Below are 13186 nucleotides of genomic sequence, written 5' to 3'. Positions count from 1 at the left end.
ATTGGGAGTAGTTTGAAGCAAAGTGGAAAATAGTAAAGTCTTAACAAACTCATTTAGTAACTGCACATGTCACCTCAGCTTTTTCATGCATGAGAGAGACAGATATTGTGTAAAACATGTTAAAGATTCAATCATGTGGTTGTGTGGAAGGTTAACAAGCAGGAGGGCTAGTGGCGCAATGGATAACGCGTCTGACTACGGATCAGAAGATTCTAGGTTCGACTCCTGGCTAGCTCGACGTAGTGTTTAGTTGTCATCACAAGTGGTTAATTTGAGTAGTTTGAAGCAAAGTGGCAAACAGTAAAGTCTTAACAAACTCATTTAGGAAATGCAAATGTCAAGTCAGCTTAGACAGATATTGTGTAAAACATGTTATAGAATCAATCATGTGGTTGTGTGGAAGGGTACAAGGAGGGCTAGTGGCGCAATGGATAACGCGTCTGACTTCGGATCAGAAGATTCTAGGTTCGACTCCTGGCTAGCTCGACGTAGTCTTTAGTTGTCATCACAAGTGGTTCAATTGGGTAGTTTGAAGCAAAGTGGCAAACAGTAAAGTCTTAACAAACTCATTTAGGAACTGCAAATGTCAAGTCAGCTTTTTCATGCATGAGAAAGACAGATATTGTGTAAAACATGTTATAGAATCAATCATGTGGTTGTGTGGAAGGGTAACATGCAGGAGGGCTAGTGGCGCAATGGATAACGCGTCTGACTACGGATCAGAAGATTCTAGGTTCGACTCCTGGCTAGCTCGACATAGTGTTTAGTTGTCATCACAAGTGGTTCAATTGGGAGTAGTTTGAAGCAAAGTGGCAAACAGTAAAGTCTTAACAAACTCATTTAGGAACTGCAAATGTGAAGTCAGCTTTTTAATGCATGAGAAAGACAGATATTGTGTAAAACATGTTATAGAATCAATCATGTGGTTGTGTGGAAGGTTAACATGCAGGAGGGCTAGTGGCGCAATGGATAACGCGTCTGACTACGGATCAGAAGATTCTAGGTTCGACTCCTGGCTAGCTCGACGTAGTTTTTAGTTGTCATCACAAGTGGTTCAATTGGGAGTAGTTGTAAGCAAAGTGTTAAACAGTAAAGTCTTAACAAACTCATTTAGGAACTGCAAATGTGAAGTCAGCTTAGACAGATATTGTGTAAAACATGTTATAGAATCAATCATGTGGTTGTGTGGAAGGGTAACATGCAGGAGGGCTAGTGGCGCAATGGATAACGCGTCTGACTACGGATCAGAAGATTCTAGGTTCGACTCCTGGCTAGCTCGACATAGTGTTTAGTTGTCATCACAAGTGGTTCAATTGGGAGTAGTTTGAAGCAAAGTGGAAAATAGTAAAGTCTTAACAAACTCATTTAGTAACTGCACATGTCACCTCAGCTTTTTCATGCATGAGAGAGACAGATATTGTGTAAAACATGTTAAAGATTCAATCATGTGGTTGTGTGGAAGGTTAACAAGCAGGAGGGCTAGTGGCGCAATGGATAACGCGTCTGACTACGGATCAGAAGATTCTAGGTTCGACTCCTGGCTAGCTCGACGTAGTCTTTAGTTGTCATCACAAGTGGTTCAATTGGGTAGTTTGAAGCAAAGTGGCAAACAGTAAAGTCTTAACAAACTCATTTAGGAACTGCAAATGTCAAGTCAGCTTTTTCATGCATGAGAAAGACAGATATTGTGTAAAACATGTTATAGAATCAATCATGTGGTTGTGTGGAAGGGTAACATGCAGGAGGGCTAGTGGCGCAATGGATAACGCGTCTGACTACGGATCAGAAGATTCTAGGTTCGACTCCTGGCTAGCTCGACATAGTGTTTAGTTGTCATCACAAGTGGTTCAATTGGGAGTAGTTTGAAGCAAAGTGGCAAACAGTAAAGTCTTAACAAACTCATTTAGGAACTGCAAATGTGAAGTCAGCTTTTTAATGCATGAGAAAGACAGATATTGTGTAAAACATGTTATAGAATCAATCATGTGGTTGTGTGGAAGGTTAACATGCAGGAGGGCTAGTGGCGCAATGGATAACGCGTCTGACTACGGATCAGAAGATTCTAGGTTCGACTCCTGGCTACCTCGACGTAGTTTTTAGTTGTCATCACAAGTGGTTCAATTGGGAGTAGTTGTAAGCAAAGTGTTAAACAGTAAAGTCTTAACAAACTCATTTAGGAACTGCAAATGTGAAGTCAGCTTAGACAGATATTGTGTAAAACATGTTATAGAATCAATCATGTGGTTGTGTGGAAGGGTAACATGCAGGAGGGCTAGTGGCGCAATGGATAACGCGTCTGACTACGGATCAGAAGATTCTAGGTTCGACTCCTGGCTAGCTCGACATAGTGTTTAGTTGTCATCACAAGTGGTTCAATTGGGAGTAGTTTGAAGCAAAGTGGAAAATAGTAAAGTCTTAACAAACTCATTTAGTAACTGCACATGTCACCTCAGCTTTTTCATGCATGAGAGAGACAGATATTGTGTAAAACATGTTAAAGATTCAATCATGTGGTTGTGTGGAAGGTTAACAAGCAGGAGGGCTAGTGGCGCAATGGATAACGCGTCTGACTACGGATCAGAAGATTCTAGGTTCGACTCCTGGCTAGCTCGACGTAGTCTTTAGTTGTCATCACAAGTGGTTCAATTGGGAGTAGTTGTAAGCAAAGTGTTAAACAGTAAAGTCTTAACAAACTCATTTAGGAACTGCAAATGTGAAGTCAGCTTAGACAGATATTGTGTAAAACATGTTATAGAATCAATCATGTGGTTGTGTGGAAGGGTAACATGCAGGAGGGCTAGTGGCGCAATGGATAACGCGTCTGACTACGGATCAGAAGATTCTAGGTTCGACTCCTGGCTAGCTCGACATAGTGTTTAGTTGTCATCACAAGTGGTTCAATTGGGAGTAGTTTGAAGCAAAGTGGAAAATAGTAAAGTCTTAACAAACTCATTTAGTAACTGCACATGTCACCTCAGCTTTTTCATGCATGAGAGAGACAGATATTGTGTAAAACATGTTAAAGATTCAATCATGTGGTTGTGTGGAAGGTTAACAAGCAGGAGGGCTAGTGGCGCAATGGATAACGCGTCTGACTACGGATCAGAAGATTCTAGGTTCGACTCCTGGCTAGCTCGACGTAGTCTTTAGTTGTCATCACAAGTGGTTCAATTGGGTAGTTTGAAGCAAAGTGGCAAACAGTAAAGTCTTAACAAACTCATTTAGGAACTGCAAATGTCAAGTCAGCTTTTTCATGCATGAGAAAGACAGATATTGTGTAAAACATGTTATAGAATCAATCATGTGGTTGTGTGGAAGGGTAAAATGCAGGAGGGCTAGTGGCGCAATGGATAACGCGTCTGACTACGGATCAGAAGATTCTAGGTTCGACTCCTGGCTAGCTTGACATAGTGTTTAGTTGTCATCACAAGTGGTTCAATTGGGAGTAGTTTGAAGCAAAGTGGCAAACAGTAAAGTCTTAACAAACTCATTTAGGAACTGCAAATGTGAAGTCAGCTTAGACAGATATTGTGTAAAACATGTTATAGAATCAATCATGTGGTTGTGTGGAAGGGTAACATGCAGGAGGGCTAGTGGCGCAATGGATAACGCGTCTGACTACGGATCAGAAGATTCTAGGTTCGACTCCTGGCTAGCTCGACGTAGTTTTTAGTTGTCATCACAAGTGGTTCAATTGGGAGTAGTTGTAAGCAAAGTGTTAAACGGTAAAGTCTTAACAAACTCATTTAGGAACTGCAAATGTGAAGTCAGCTTAGACAGATATTGTGTAAAACATGTTATAGAATCAATCATGTGGTTGTGTGGAAGGGTAACATGCAGGAGGGCTAGTGGCGCAATGGATAACGCGTCTGACTACGGATCAGAAGATTCTAGGTTCGACTCCTGGCTAGCTCGACATAGTGTTTAGTTGTCATCACAAGTGGTTCACTTGGGAGTAGTTTGAAGCAAAGTGGAAAATAGTAAAGTCTTAACAAACTCATTTAGTAACTGCACATGTCACCTCAGCTTTTTCATGCATGAGAGAGACAGATATTGTGTAAAACATGTTAAAGATTCAATCATGTGGTTGTGTGGAAGGTTAACAAGCAGGAGGGCTAGTGGCGCAATGGATAACGCGTCTGACTACGGATCAGAAGATTCTAGGTTCGACTCCTGGCTAGCTCGACGTAGTCTTTAGTTGTCATCACAAGTGGTTCAATTGGGAGTAGTTTGAAGCAAAGTGGAAAATAGTAAAGTCTTAACAAACTCATTTAGTAACTGCACATGTCACCTCAGCTTTTTCATGCATGAGAGAGACAGATATTGTGTAAAACATGTTAAAGATTCAATCATGTGGTTGTGTGGAAGGTTAACAAGCAGGAGGGCTAGTGGCGCAATGGATAACGCGTCTGACTACGGATCAGAAGATTCTAGGTTCGACTCCTGGCTAGCTCGACGTAGTCTTTAGTTGTCATCACAAGTGGTTCAATTGGGTAGTTTGAAGCAAAGTGGCAAACAGTAAAGTCTTAACAAACTCATTTAGGAACTGCAAATGTCAAGTCAGCTTTTTCATGCATGAGAAAGACAGATATTGTGTAAAACATGTTATAGAATCAATCATGTGGTTGTGTGGAAGGGTAAAATGCAGGACGGCTAGTGGCGCAATGGATAACGCGTCTGACTACGGATCAGAAGATTCTAGGTTCGACTCCTGGCTAGCTTGACATAGTGTTTAGTTGTCATCACAAGTGGTTCAATTGGGAGTAGTTTGAAGCAAAGTGGCAAACAGTAAAGTCTTAACAAACTCATTTAGGAACTGCAAATGTGAAGTCAGCTTTTTAATGCATGAGAAAGACAGATATTGTGTAAAACATGTTATAGAATCAATCATGTGGTTGTGTGGAAGGTTAACATGCAGGAGGGCTAGTGGCGCAATGGATAACGCGTCTGACTACGGATCAGAAGATTCTAGGTTCGACTCCTGGCTAGCTCGACGTAGTTTTTAGTTGTCATCACAAGTGGTTCAATTGGGAGTAGTTGTAAGCAAAGTGTTAAACAGTAAAGTCTTAACAAACTCATTTAGGAACTGCAAATGTGAAGTCAGCTTAGACATATATTGTGTAAAACATGTTATAGAATCAATCATGTGGTTGTGTGGAAGGGTAACATGCAGGAGGGCTAGTGGCGCAATGGATAACGCGTCTGACTACAGATCAGAACATTCTAGGTTCGACTCCTGGCTAGCTCGACATAGTGTTTAGTTGTCATCACAAGTGGTTCAATTGGGAGTAGTTTGAAGCAAAGTGGAAAATAGTAAAGTCTTAACAAACTCATTTAGTAACTGCACATGTCACCTCAGCTTTTTCATGCATGAGAGAGACAGATATTGTGTAAAACATGTTAAAGATTCAATCATGTGGTTGTGTGGAAGGTTAACAAGCAGGAGGGCTAGTGGCGCAATGGATAACGCGTCTGACTACGGATCAGAAGATTCTAGGTTCGACTCCTGGCTAGCTCGACGTAGTGTTTAGTTGTCATCACAAGTGGTTAATTTGAGTAGTTTGAAGCAAAGTGGCAAACAGTAAAGTCTTAACAAACTCATTTAGGAAATGCAAATGTCAAGTCAGCTTAGACAGATATTGTGTAAAACATGTTATAGAATCAATCATGTGGTTGTGTGGAAGGGTACAAGGAGGGCTAGTGGCGCAATGGATAACGCGTCTGACTTCGGATCAGAAGATTCTAGGTTCGACTCCTGGCTAGCTCGACGTAGTCTTTAGTTGTCATCACAAGTGGTTCAATTGGGTAGTTTGAAGCAAAGTGGCAAACAGTAAAGTCTTAACAAACTCATTTAGGAACTGCAAATGTCAAGTCAGCTTTTTCATGCATGAGAAAGACAGATATTGTGTAAAACATGTTATAGAATCAATCATGTGGTTGTGTGGAAGGGTAACATGCAGGAGGGCTAGTGGCGCAATGGATAACGCGTCTGACTACAGATCAGAAGATTCTAGGTTCGACTCCTGGCTAGCTCGACATAGTGTTTAGTTGTCATCACAAGTGGTTCAATTGGGAGTAGTTTGAAGCAAAGTGGCAAACAGTAAAGTCTTAACAAACTCATTTAGGAACTGCAAATGTGAAGTCAGCTTTTTAATGCATGAGAAAGACAGATATTGTGTAAAACATGTTATAGAATCAATCATGTGGTTGTGTGGAAGGTTAACATGCAGGAGGGCTAGTGGCGCAATGGATAACGCGTCTGACTACGGATCAGAAGATTCTAGGTTCGACTCCTGGCTAGCTCGACGTAGTTTTTAGTTGTCATCACAAGTGGTTCAATTGGGAGTAGTTGTAAGCAAAGTGTTAAACAGTAAAGTCTTAACAAACTCATTTAGGAACTGCAAATGTGAAGTCAGCTTAGACAGATATTGTGTAAAACATGTTATAGAATCAATCATGTGGTTGTGTGGAAGGGTAACATGCAGGAGGGCTAGTGGCGCAATGGATAACGCGTCTGACTACGGATCAGAAGATTCTAGGTTCGACTCCTGGCTAGCTCGACATAGTGTTTAGTTGTCATCACAAGTGGTTCAATTGGGAGTAGTTTGAAGCAAAGTGGAAAATAGTAAAGTCTTAACAAACTCATTTAGTAACTGCACATGTCACCTCAGCTTTTTCATGCATGAGAGAGACAGATATTGTGTAAAACATGTTAAAGATTCAATCATGTGGTTGTGTGGAAGGTTAACAAGCAGGAGGGCTAGTGGCGCAATGGATAACGCGTCTGACTACGGATCAGAAGATTCTAGGTTCGACTCCTGGCTAGCTCGACGTAGTCTTTAGTTGTCATCACAAGTGGTTCAATTGGGTAGTTTGAAGCAAAGTGGCAAACAGTAAAGTCTTAACAAACTCATTTAGGAACTGCAAATGTCAAGTCAGCTTTTTCATGCATGAGAAAGACAGATATTGTGTAAAACATGTTATAGAATCAATCATGTGGTTGTGTGGAAGGGTAACATGCAGGAGGGCTAGTGGCGCAATGGATAACGCGTCTGACTACGGATCAGAAGATTCTAGGTTCGACTCCTGGCTAGCTCGACATAGTGTTTAGTTGTCATCACAAGTGGTTCAATTGGGAGTAGTTTGAAGCAAAGTGGCAAACAGTAAAGTCTTAACAAACTCATTTAGGAACTGCAAATGTGAAGTCAGCTTTTTAATGCATGAGAAAGACAGATATTGTGTAAAACATGTTATAGAATCAATCATGTGGTTGTGTGGAAGGTTAACATTCAGGAGGGCTAGTGGCGCAATGGATAACGCGTCTGACTACGGATCAGAAGATTCTAGGTTCGACTCCTGGCTAGCTCGACGTAGTTTTTAGTTGTCATCACAAGTGGTTCAATTGGGAGTAGTTGTAAGCAAAGTGTTAAACAGTAAAGTCTTAACAAACTCATTTAGGAACTGCAAATGTGAAGTCAGCTTAGACAGATATTGTGTAAAACATGTTATAGAATCAATCATGTGGTTGTGTGGAAGGGTAACATGCAGGAGGGCTAGTGGCGCAATGGATAACGCGTCTGACTACGGATCAGAAGATTCTAGGTTCGACTCCTGGCTAGCTCGACATAGTGTTTAGTTGTCATCACAAGTGGTTCAATTGGGAGTAGTTTGAAGCAAAGTGGAAAATAGTAAAGTCTTAACAAACTCATTTAGTAACTGCACATGTCACCTCAGCTTTTTCATGCATGAGAGAGACAGATATTGTGTAAAACATGTTAAAGATTCAATCATGTGGTTGTGTGGAAGGTTAACAAGCAGGAGGGCTAGTGGCGCAATGGATAACGCGTCTGACTACGGATCAGAAGATTCTAGGTTCGACTCCTGGCTAGCTCGACGTAGTCTTTAGTTGTCATCACAAGTGGTTCAATTGGGAGTAGTTGTAAGCAAAGTGTTAAACAGTAAAGTCTTAACAAACTCATTTAGGAACTGCAAATGTGAAGTCAGCTTAGACAGATATTGTGTAAAACATGTTATAGAATCAATCATGTGGTTGTGTGGAAGGGTAACATGCAGGAGGGCTAGTGGCGCAATGGATAACGCGTCTGACTACGGATCAGAAGATTCTAGGTTCGACTCCTGGCTAGCTCGACATAGTGTTTAGTTGTCATCACAAGTGGTTCAATTGGGAGTAGTTTGAAGCAAAGTGGAAAATAGTAAAGTCTTAACAAACTCATTTAGTAACTGCACATGTCACCTCAGCTTTTTCATGCATGAGAGAGACAGATATTGTGTAAAACATGTTAAAGATTCAATCATGTGGTTGTGTGGAAGGTAAACAAGCAGGAGGGCTAGTGGCGCAATGGATAACGCGTCTGACTACGGATCAGAAGATTCTAGGTTCGACTCCTGGCTAGCTCGACGTAGTCTTTAGTTGTCATCACAAGTGGTTCAATTGGGTAGTTTGAAGCAAAGTGGCAAACAGTAAAGTCTTAACAAACTCATTTAGGAACTGCAAATGTCAAGTCAGCTTTTTCATGCATGAGAAAGACAGATATTGTGTAAAACATGTTATAGAATCAATCATGTGGTTGTGTGGAAGGGTAAAATGCAGGAGGGCTAGTGGCGCAATGGATAACGCGTCTGACTACGGATCAGAAGATTCTAGGTTCGACTCCTGGCTAGCTTGACATAGTGTTTAGTTGTCATCACAAGTGGTTCAATTGGGAGTAGTTTGAAGCAAAGTGGCAAACAGTAAAGTCTTAACAAACTCATTTAGGAACTGCAAATGTGAAGTCAGCTTAGACAGATATTGTGTAAAACATGTTATAGAATCAATCATGTGGTTGTGTGGAAGGGTAACATGCAGGAGGGCTAGTGGCGCAATGGATAACGCGTCTGACTACGGATCAGAAGATTCTAGGTTCGACTCCTGGCTAGCTCGACATAGTGTTTAGTTGTCATCACAAGTGGTTCAATTGGGAGTAGTTTGAAGCAAAGTGGAAAATAGTAAAGTCTTAACAAACTCATTTAGTAACTGCACATGTCACCTCAGCTTTTTCATGCATGAGAGAGACAGATATTGTGTAAAACATGTTAAAGATTCAATCATGTGGTTGTGTGGAAGGTTAACAAGCAGGAGGGCTAGTGGCGCAATGGATAACGCGTCTGACTACGGATCAGAAGATTCTAGGTTCGACTCCTGGCTAGCTCGACGTAGTCTTTAGTTGTCATCACAAGTGGTTCAATTGGGTAGTTTGAAGCAAAGTGGCAAACAGTAAAGTCTTAACAAACTCATTTAGGAACTGCAAATGTCAAGTCAGCTTTTTCATGCATGAGAAAGACAGATATTGTGTAAAACATGTTATAGAATCAATCATGTGGTTGTGTGGAAGGGTAACATGCAGGAGGGCTAGTGGCGCAATGGATAACGCGTCTGACTACGGATCAGAAGATTCTAGGTTCGACTCCTGGCTAGCTCGACATAGTGTTTAGTTGTCATCACAAGTGGTTCAATTGGGAGTAGTTTGAAGCAAAGTGGCAAACAGTAAAGTCTTAACAAACTCATTTAGGAACTGCAAATGTGAAGTCAGCTTTTTAATGCATGAGAAAGACAGATATTGTGTAAAACATGTTATAGAATCAATCATGTGGTTGTGTGGAAGGTTAACATGCAGGAGGGCTAGTGGCGCAATGGATAACGCGTCTGACTACGGATCAGAAGATTCTAGGTTCGACTCCTGGCTAGCTCGACGTAGTTTTTAGTTGTCATCACAAGTGGTTCAATTGGGAGTAGTTGTAAGCAAAGTGTTAAACAGTAAAGTCTTAACAAACTCATTTAGGAACTGCAAATGTGAAGTCAGCTTAGACAGATATTGTGTAAAACATGTTATAGAATCAATCATGTGGTTGTGTGGAAGGGTAACATGCAGGAGGGCTAGTGGCGCAATGGATAACGCGTCTGACTACGGATCAGAAGATTCTAGGTTCGACTCCTGGCTGCCTGTACGTTAATGCCAAGCAAGCAGTGCAAAAATGCTTCCGCATTCGTGGTAAAGCGCCCTTCTTTTCAGACAAATGCTACCGTGCGTGCACCGGCGGCGGCGTGCTCGCTCAGGTGCGTGCGTGCGCCGGCGTGCTCGCGCGAGGTGCCCGCGCATGCGCATGAGATCCGACACGAGCGGAGCTCAATATATATAAGTCACCGCCCCTTATTCAGTATCTAGCAATAGCTCAATTGGCAAGGACACATGGCTGTGGATCCTATGGCTTGTTTGCTGGTGAGTTCGAATCCCATCGAAAATATTTTTTAACGTGATTTTTTTTTAACGTGTATTCTTTCGCCGGCGTGTATTCTTTCGCCGGTTAAGGTTAGGCATGGTTAAGGTTAAGGTTAAGGTTAGGCATTGTTTCGGAGTTGGTTAAGGTTAGAACGGTTAAGTTTAGGCGCTGTTAAGGAGCTGGTTAAGGTTAGAGTTTGTCAAAGAGAATGGCAATATAATTTCTATGGTTAAGGTTAGGCATGGTTAAGGTTAAGGTTAAGGTTAGGCATTGTTTCGGAGTTGGTTAAGGTTAGAACGGTTAAGTTTAGGCGTTGTTAAGGAGCTGGTTAAGGTTAGAGTTTGTCAAAGAGAATGGCAATAGACAGCCTATTTCCGCGCGACCTGGGCGCTGGGCGGCGGAAAATGAAAGGCGCATTACTGCATGCCACTACGGTAAATTTTTGCACTGCTTGCTTGGCATAAAGCTACACGCCTCCTGGCTAGCTCGACATAGTGTTTAGTTGTCATCACAAGTGGTTCAATTGGGAGTAGTTTGAAGCAAAGTGGAAAATAGTAAAGTCTTAACAAACTCATTTAGTAACTGCACATGTCACCTCAGCTTTTTCATGCATGAGAGAGACAGATATTGTGTAAAACATGTTAAAGATTCAATCATGTGGTTGTGTGGAAGGTTAACAAGCAGGAGGGCTAGTGGCGCAATGGATAACGCGTCTGACTACGGATCAGAAGATTCTAGGTTCGACTCCTGGCTAGCTCGACGTAGTCTTTAGTTGTCATCACAAGTGGTTCAATTGGGTAGTTTGAAGCAAAGTGGCAAACAGTAAAGTCTTAACAAACTCATTTAGGAACTGCAAATGTCAAGTCAGCTTTTTCATGCATGAGAAAGACAGATATTGTGTAAAACATGTTATAGAATCAATCATGTGGTTGTGTGGAAGGGTAACATGCAGGAGGGCTAGTGGCGCAATGGATAACGCGTCTGACTACGGATCAGAAGATTCTAGGTTCGACTCCTGGCTAGCTCGACATAGTGTTTAGTTGTCATCACAAGTGGTTCAATTGGGAGTAGTTTGAAGCAAAGTGGCAAACAGTAAAGTCTTAACAAACTCATTTAGGAACTGCAAATGTGAAGTCAGCTTTTTAATGCATGAGAAAGACAGATATTGTGTAAAACATGTTATAGAATCAATCATGTGGTTGTGTGGAAGGTTAACATGCAGGAGGGCTAGTGGCGCAATGGATAACGCGTCTGACTACGGATCAGAAGATTCTAGGTTCGACTCCTGGCTAGCTCGACGTAGTTTTTAGTTGTCATCACAAGTGGTTCAATTGGGAGTAGTTGTAAGCAAAGTGTTAAACGGTAAAGTCTTAACAAACTCATTTAGGAACTGCAAATGTGAAGTCAGCTTAGACAGATATTGTGTAAAACATGTTATAGAATCAATCATGTGGTTGTGTGGAAGGGTAACATGCAGGAGGGCTAGTGGCGCAATGGATAACGCTTCTGACTACGGATCAGAAGATTCTAGGTTCGACTCCTGGCTAGCTCGACATAGTGTTTAGTTGTCATCACAAGTGGTTCAATTGGGAGTAGTTTGAAGCAAAGTGGAAAATAGTAAAGTCTTAACAAACTCATTTAGTAACTGCACATGTCACCTCAGCTTTTTCATGCATGAGAGAGACAGATATTGTGTAAAACATGTTAAAGATTCAATCATGTGGTTGTGTGGAAGGTTAACAAGAAGGAGGGCTAGTGGCGCAATGGATAACGCGTCTGACTACGGATCAGAAGATTCTAGGTTCGACTCCTGGCTAGCTCGACGTAGTCTTTAGTTGTCATCACAAGTGGTTCAATTGGGAGTAGTTGTAAGCAAAGTGTTAAACAGTAAAGTCTTAACAAACTCATTTAGGAACTGCAAATGTGAAGTCAGCTTAGACAGATATTGTGTAAAACATGTTATAGAATCAATCATGTGGTTGTGTGGAAGGGTAACATGCAGGAGGGCTAGTGGCGCAATGGATAACGCGTCTGACTACGGATCAGAAGATTCTAGGTTCGACTCCTGGCTAGCTCGACATAGTGTTTAGTTGTCATCACAAGTGGTTCAATTGGGAGTAGTTTGAAGCAAAGTGGAAAATAGTAAAGTCTTAACAAACTCATTTAGTAACTGCACATGTCACCTCAGCTTTTTCATGCATGAGAGAGACAGATATTGTGTAAAACATGTTAAAGATTCAATCATGTGGTTGTGTGGAAGGTTAACAAGCAGGAGGGCTAGTGGCGCAATGGATAACGCGTCTGACTACGGATCAGAAGATTCTAGGTTCGACTCCTGGCTAGCTCGACGTAGTCTTTAGTTGTCATCACAAGTGGTTCAATTGGGTAGTTTGAAGCAAAGTGGCAAACAGTAAAGTCTTAACAAACTCATTTAGGAACTGCAAATGTCAAGTCAGCTTTTTCATGCATGAGAAAGACAGATATTGTGTAAAACATGTTATAGAATCAATCATGTGGTTGTGTGGAAGGGTAAAATGCAGGAGGGCTAGTGGCGCAATGGATAACGCGTCTGACTACGGATCAGAAGATTCTAGGTTCGACTCCTGGCTAGCTTGACATAGTGTTTAGTTGTCATCACAAGTGGTTCAATTGGGAGTAGTTTGAAGCAAAGTGGCAAACAGTAAAGTCTTAACAAACTCATTTAGGAACTGCAAATGTGAAGTCAGCTTTTTAATGCATGAGAAAGACAGATATTGTGTAAAACATGTTATAGAATCAATCATGTGGTTGTGTGGAAGGTTAACATGCAGGAGGGCTAGTGGCGCAATGGATAACGCGTCTGACTACGGATCAGAAGATTCTAGGTTCGACTCCTGGCTAGCTCGACGTAGTTTTTAGTTGTCATCAC

At 41.6% G+C, this 13186-nt stretch overlaps 1 protein-coding gene across 1 annotated transcript in view; it reads left to right on the top strand.

Annotated features, from left to right (window-relative positions):
• Positions 1–13186, top strand: part of unc13a (unc-13 homolog A (C. elegans)) — a gene marked incomplete at both ends in the record, with an annotated part of 292945 nt that overhangs the window by 153472 nt on the left and 126287 nt on the right. The gene's annotated exons all lie outside the window — the stretch shown is intronic.

Source organism: Notolepis coatsorum (genome assembly GCF_963971535.1).
Source record: "Notolepis coatsorum genome assembly, chromosome: 2".
Lineage (NCBI taxonomy): Eukaryota > Metazoa > Chordata > Actinopteri > Aulopiformes > Paralepididae > Notolepis > Notolepis coatsorum.
Note: the sequence above shows the minus strand (reverse complement) of the source record. Positions and strands in the feature narration are given on the sequence as shown.